The sequence below is a fragment of the Apium graveolens genome, unplaced genomic scaffold, assembly GCF_009905375.1.
Source record: "Apium graveolens cultivar Ventura unplaced genomic scaffold, ASM990537v1 ctg8873, whole genome shotgun sequence".
Classification (NCBI taxonomy): Eukaryota; Viridiplantae; Streptophyta; class Magnoliopsida; order Apiales; family Apiaceae; genus Apium; species Apium graveolens.
In genome coordinates, this window is record NW_027421539.1 from 1 (window position 1) to 7,260 (window position 7,260).

The 7,260-nt window shown below is 32.5% G+C and overlaps 1 pseudogene; it reads left to right on the plus strand.

Annotated features, from left to right (window-relative positions):
- The first annotated feature begins 3,172 nt into the window (after window positions 1-3,172).
- Window positions 3,173-5,088, plus strand: LOC141705462 (berberine bridge enzyme-like 2; annotated as a pseudogene).
- Window positions 5,089-7,260: the final 2,172 nt, after the last annotated feature.

The following is a 7,260-nucleotide window of genomic DNA, read 5'->3' on the forward strand; positions in this document are numbered from 1 at the left end:
TCAAGTTTGAATACATAATATTCGGTTTAAGTAAACGCGGGTTACTCTATAAGATAAAGATCCCTATGTAGAGAGAAGTAGGGCCGCTTCAAGGAGAATTGTGAGGCATAATTCTTTAGAAACTCTTGCAGAACCAGGACGATGTTCCAGGGCCAAAATGGACATAATCATGAGAACTGAATGAGTCAGGAAAGATATAGTGATGAGTATGTCATCGTTACACAAACGGTCGAACAGTTCAAGGACATCGCGTCATACTGTCTACCAGTAAAGTCGATATACTTATTCGAGCGAAGGTTCAAGGAGCATTCTCTACCTATCGTATGCTATATCCGACCGCCGGAACTATCACCAAGTCAAGCTCCGCGTCTGTCTGTCTATGTGGTGTCTATGTGGTGCGTGCTACTGGACATCAATCTCATTTGTGGGGATTGTTGGACAAACTTAGTATTTTAGACTAAGTTGTGAATCATTTTGAGACTCTATATGAGTGAGACACATTATGTGTTAGTGGTGGTGTATTTATTGGAACGTATTCTTCTCTTCGAGGGGATTCCAACGCATATTAACCGCTCAAAATGAGTAAAAGGTGAATGAGAACTGATGTTCCAAAGTTTTACCTTTTAATATGAAAAGTGGTTTTGTACCACATCGAGAGTAGCACAAACCTATTCCTGAGTTTTTCTTATAAATACCATGTACCACATCGAAAAGAAAAACAAGTCCTTTCAAGCCTCTCTTTATAAATAGAGTCTTAGGGCACCAGTTTTATTAAGTCAAGGAAATAAGAGTCATCTCTTTCATTCTCGGTCTCTTTAGTATTAAATTTTTCCAATATTCCGGTGATAGTTCTCGGCTCAGTTCAAGTTCGCTGAGAGTATATTCGATCTATCGATTATACTAGTATCTCGTTTTATCCTGGGAAGCAGGTCGCTAAACACGGATGGTGCGGGGCGAAACTGCTTTAAGGAGACAGTTTTCTGGACTCGAGATTAAATCCAATCTCTGTTTGTTTTCTCAACCCTTCTCCTAATTTAATTGTTAATTCTCATATGCTTATGTGATTTAAGAATTAACCAATGTTTTTGTGAAGTAGTTATATATTCAATTATATATATATATAACAATGTCTTTATCGTACAAGATTGATAACATAATTATGTAGAAAGATAACAAGCCTGCCGCTATAACAAGCTAGCTTACCAATATCCAGAGACTAGTTTGCCAATATATTTAATAAGAGAATACCTTAATGTAAAGAGAAATGCTAGAGTTCCCAAAACGATTCTCAAAACTTTTCCCAAATGCTGATGTGGAAGAGTAATACTTGGTAACTTTCTCGATAATGAGATGAGATCCCGCATGCATTCATATGCGTCCACATATTAAAATGTGACAAATATTATGTCACGTCATTTGGGACGAATTTTGGAAACGGATGGGACATGTAGCACTACTCTAATGTAAAACTAGTACCTATAATTTTTGCAACAGGCCCACCTCTGTGATCATGCTTAGCAGCTCAATTAATTTCCATAATTGAAATAGCCCTACTGAGCTTGACACAGCCCGAATTTGTTGCATTTTAACCATCTCAAAATGAGGTGGAATGGTCCTAGTGAGGGCCTGGAAGTTGAAATTTCTCATTTACTTTTTGGTCATCTGAGAAACAAATGTTGTTGCTCTCGTGAGAATTATTTTCAAGGTCAGCTCTCTTACACACCCGATCGATAGTCAGGAAAGGCAATCGCTATCGAATGTATAGTCCTGCCACAACTACCTGAATTGAGGTCCGATCCAAAGTATAGCTGTCCTTGGAATAAGGTGTAGCTTTGTTGGGTCATCTTGGAATATGTATAGTGTTCTTGAGATAGGAGGGAGGAGGGCTTTGTGGACATTGTTACAAATTTTCGAAAAACAAGTCTCTAGTGAGATGCGGGATAAATATCGTTGTAAGTTGTCCAAGTTGCCAAGAAAGAATTCCTTTGCAAGAGTAAGAAACCGATGTATTTTCACAGCCCGCCCTCATTGTGTATATGACTTCTTCCGAATTTTCCATATCATTTTTAGCGGATTAGCATCTCAAAGTGCTTTAATGGGCATAAAGAAAGCGTCTCGATGGCCCAAACAAACATGTTCGTTTTCCTCTCTTATTTGCTTTTGGGAGGACAGTGTCCGTACTTTATCTATTTTCTTTATTTCTTCTATGGAAGGATTTCGTATCCCCGTCGCAGTGTCAACTCCTTTATTCCGGATCTCAAAGGCAAGGTCCCCATTCGACTTTTACTCATTTCAAGAATTTTTTTCATATTAGTCAAAAAAATAACAAACTTTAGAAAAATCCTTACGCAAATAGTGATAGGAGAGTTATAAGGAAACAATTGAAAAATATAATCAAAGAATTGAATAATATAATCAAAGAATTGAATAATATAGTTAAAGAAACAATAACAACTTATGTAAATTATAATAACTATGTATAACTTTTGACAAAAAATCGCATAGATTGTTTTAAAAGCACGTATGAGAAAGTATTAAAGAAACATTTTAAACCTTTATATTACCGTTTGTATAGTAATTTAAACTAATGGAGGAATAGAAACGTAAACTATAATAATTATGTATAACTTTCACAAAAAACCCATGATTGTTTGAAAAGTTCATATGGTAATAATGTATTAAAGAAATATTTACAGTGTGTATGGTAGTTTACATTAATGGAGGAATAGTAATCTAAATTATAATAATTGTGTATGACTTTGGCAAAAAAGTCGCATGATTGTTTTAAAAGTTTATATGATAATGAATTAAAGAAACATTTAGAACTTTTTATATACAGTTTGTATGGTAATTTAAATAAATGGAGGAATAATAACTATTGAAAAATGCAAGTGATCAAATAAATTGTTCTATTTGTCAAAAAAAAAATGTTCTCTGGAATCAATTGTGATGTTTTAATTGATGATCTCCGTTTGTATAGGGACTATTGGTGATCTGCATATACATAGGGGATCTCCCTTTTGTTGTAAACTTTAAATCACTCTATTTTTAGTAAAACTATCCAACAGGACAAGGAAGTTGTGACTTTTTCTAACATTTAACAAGGCAATCGGAGATTTTTTTTCACTCCATTACTTTTGTGTGTGATTCGTTCAATGGATTCCTTGGCCCTTAAGAACTTAACTTTTCTAGCATAACTGAAACTTGCTGTTATTTAAATATTGTCTCACTTGTACAATATTATTGCAGAGAAAAAACTCTGAAAGATGAAAACAGAGTATTTACATTCATCATTGTTTCTTGTTTCTCTGCTTCTTATTCCACTCAGTTATGTCTCATCTGCACCTCCAGACCCAAACGCCTTCCTCCAATGCCTAGCGAGAAACAACGTATCTGATGAAGACACCAAAGCCATTGTTTTTAGTCCCCACAACCCGATGTTCACGTCTGTTTTGAATTCTCTTGCCAAGAATCTCCGGTTTCAAACACCCGAAACTCCTAAGCCTGTTGTTATTGTGACACCTAAAATTGATTCGCATGTTCAAAGCACGATAGCCTGTGCCAAGGAAATGAAAATTCAACTAAAAACTCGTAGTGGTGGCCACGATTATGATGGAAGGTCATATACGTCCAACGAGACCTTCTTGATTCTCGACATGTTTAACATGAAGAGAATTGATGTTTTTCCGGAGACTGAAACTGCTGTGGTTGAAGCCGGAGCCACACTAGGTGAAGTTTATTACAATATTTGGAACAAGAGTAAAATCCATGCGTTTCCAGCTGGTGTTTGTCCAACTGTAGGAGCTGGCGGACACATAAGTTGCGGTGGATATGGAACGTTGATACGAAAATATGGACTCACAGTTGATAATGTAATCGACGCTAGAATTGTTAATGTCAATGGTGAAATTTTGGATAGAAAAGGAATGGGGGAGGATCTTTTTTGGGCAATTAGAGGCGGTGGTGGCGGAAGTTTTGGTGTAATATTGTCCTACACTATACATTTGGTGAAAGTACCTGAAGTTGTGACAACTTTTAAGATAATGAAAACATTGGAGGAAAATGGAACTGATATCGTTTATCAGTATCAACTTGCAGTAGACAAGATGGATCCAGATCTATTTATTCGGTTACTTTTGCAACCAGGTGATAAAACTGTTAAAGTGACGTTGCTTGGTGAGTTTCTTGGTGACTGTAATAGGCTTGTTGGAATTATGAATCAAGAAATTCCTCAAGTAGGATTCAAGAATACAGATTGCATGCAATCAACATGGATCAAATCTAAGCTGTGGTGGGCGAATTTTGATAATAACACTGCCCCTGAAGCATTGCTTGTACGTAACTCATCAGTGACTTATGGGAAGAGGAAGTCAGATTATGTTCAAACTCCGATTCCTAAAGAAGGGTTGGAAGCAATTTGGAAAAAAAATGCTTCAACTGGGAACTGTTGGATTTGTTTTCAATTCTTACGGAGGAAAAATGAACGAACCTGCTGCCACTGATACGCCAATGCCTCACCGAGCAGGCAACCTTTACAAAATTCAGTATTCAACTAGTTGGAGTGAACCTGGGCCTGACGCGGATAATAAGTATATGAGTAACATTAGAAGTTTACATGAATTTATGACCCCGTATGTCTCCCAGCATCCAAGAGGTGCATTTCTTTGCTACCGAGATTTGGACATTGGTACGACAGATAATGGTATTAAAAGTTTTGATCAGGGTATGATCTACGGGATGCAGTATTTCGGCCCCAATTTCGATAGACTTGTTAAAATTAAAACTGCAGTTGATCCAGAAAACTTTTTCAGAAACGAGCAAAGCATCCCGGTTCACCACCAGGGAACAAACTAAAAGAGCTGTGAAACATTCTCCAATAAATAGTAAATACATACCGGATATAAGAGTATATGCCAATAACATCATGTCGTGTAACTATGAATAAACGGAGAAAGTTGTCGAGTCTGGTGCAAGAGTTGTATTCTTAAAGTTATTTGCCTCTCATTGTGAGGGAGTTGATAGCCTCCTTACAAAAAATAAATTTTGGCAAAACTTGTCCTGAATTATTTAGCCCAAATTTTCCTTCTATTTTGTGTCCTCGCAAAGCATCTCTAGCATTTTTAGCTAAAATGATGGATTAAAATCATATAAAATAATGAACATGTAAAATTTGTTGAACCATGAAGTACTTTGATGGAGTTGGCTATAACTGATGTATTTTAAAAATAGTATGTTATTAATATTTCAAATTGTTATAAATAAAATATTTATTTTTATACGATGATAGATGATGTGTAATTATACTACACGTCCCTAGAGATTCGACAAATATAGTTTATATCAACTTTATGTACAAAGGTTTCGTACTATTGAGGTTTTCATTTTATTTATGAATCTTAATTTTGAAATGCCACATAGAATTATAGACAAAGGTTTCGTACGATTGAAGGTTTTCATTTTATTTATAAATCTTAATTTTGAAATGCCACATAGAAACTTTATCTATGACATAAAATTTATTGGTTGGGATCGAATTTAGGTCTTGTTATTGCTCAATTCACTATCATACCATCAAACTATTAAACCATGTGTTGTTAATCATCCACATATTAAATATTGTATGATTTTAAGTAAATATATGGAATTATATATATTGAGAATAACAAATAACTTTTAATCATTTTTTTACATTAATATTTTGTATCTATATCGTTACATAATATAAATTAGTAATGTATGGTATATAGTCAACTTATTATTTTTAAATCATTCAACTTAATGATATGATATTAGTAATAAATATTTCTATATATATGGTTTATTATAATATATTCACTAGATATTTATAATTATTTAATAAATTCACATGTAATAATCATAAATTTATATGAAAATTTATTAAAGTGGTTACACATATACAATAAAAACTAATTATTAAAATTATATTGTTAGAAATTAATTATAAATTAATTCTTAGAGGAAAAATATTATATTTTAGTCATTTGGTTAAATTAACCATAAAAGGTGAAAGAAGTCAACAATTATGAGATATAATTATAAGTTTTACCACAAGTAAAATTATTTTTAATATTTATTCGGACTAATATATTTAAACTTATTTTGAACTCAGTGTCAGAATGTCACTTAATTTTTAAAAAAGACTCAAAATTTGATCGTTTTTTTATAAAAGGTGTCAACGCCTTATCGAAATAAAATATTTTTTTACTCTCAGGTTTAGTATATTTGTTTTTTGGTTTGATGATGACAGTATCTTAATGAGACTGGGTATTTCTAACGTTCTACATTTACATGAATTAGTGCGTCAGATGCATTTAAAATCTCATGTTAATAAAAAAACGTAGATCTGAGTTGTTAGATTGATTTTTGGTGAGTTATTAAGGACCTAGCCTGGTTATTAGAAAAATACCCAAAACTTGATTCAAGTTATTGCACGTTCAGGTAAAAGTATGAGTGCGGTATTTAATCAACTTTTTTCTCATTATTCCATTTTGCTAGAAAAACATGCATGATAATCAAATTTTAAAATATGTGTAAATCTGGATTTGATATTTTTTAATAATGGTAAATTATAAAATAATTGGATTTTAAATTCTAATTTATTTTATTCAAAATTAGAAGAAGAAAATTAAATTTTTATAATTATAAAAAATGGCACGGTTAATTTAATTTGAAAACTATACATTTAATGATTTTTTTTATCGTAGTTAACCCGCAGCCGCTACCCTTCGGGTGCGCACTGGGTACCACTGACTCATGAGGCATAATCATAAATTTTCCTCCCGTGGAATTCGAACATGTGACCAAGAGGATAGTTATCCCCATTTTAACCAACTGAGCCAAGCGGACACATTTAACGATTTTATACATTACCCTTATAAACAAATAAGTAAATATAATTGTTTGATATAATTAACATTATATTTTATTCAAAACTTTGTGAATGAAATATTAAATCTCACACAATTGTTTAATTGATATAAAATTATTTCATGTTTTAAAAAATCATGATAAATCATCAAATCATATTTTATCAGAGATATGAAAAGATTAGGTAACTGAATATGTTTAAAATTACTTTAATATTAAATAATTTCATTATATGAATATAACTTATAAATTCACTCAATTATATAACTTGATTTGTTCCTTTTTATGTTATTTAAAGAACAATGATTATATTGTTCATATAAATTATTGTATGAATTCTTTCATAGAGATTTAAAAATATTATAATTTTAA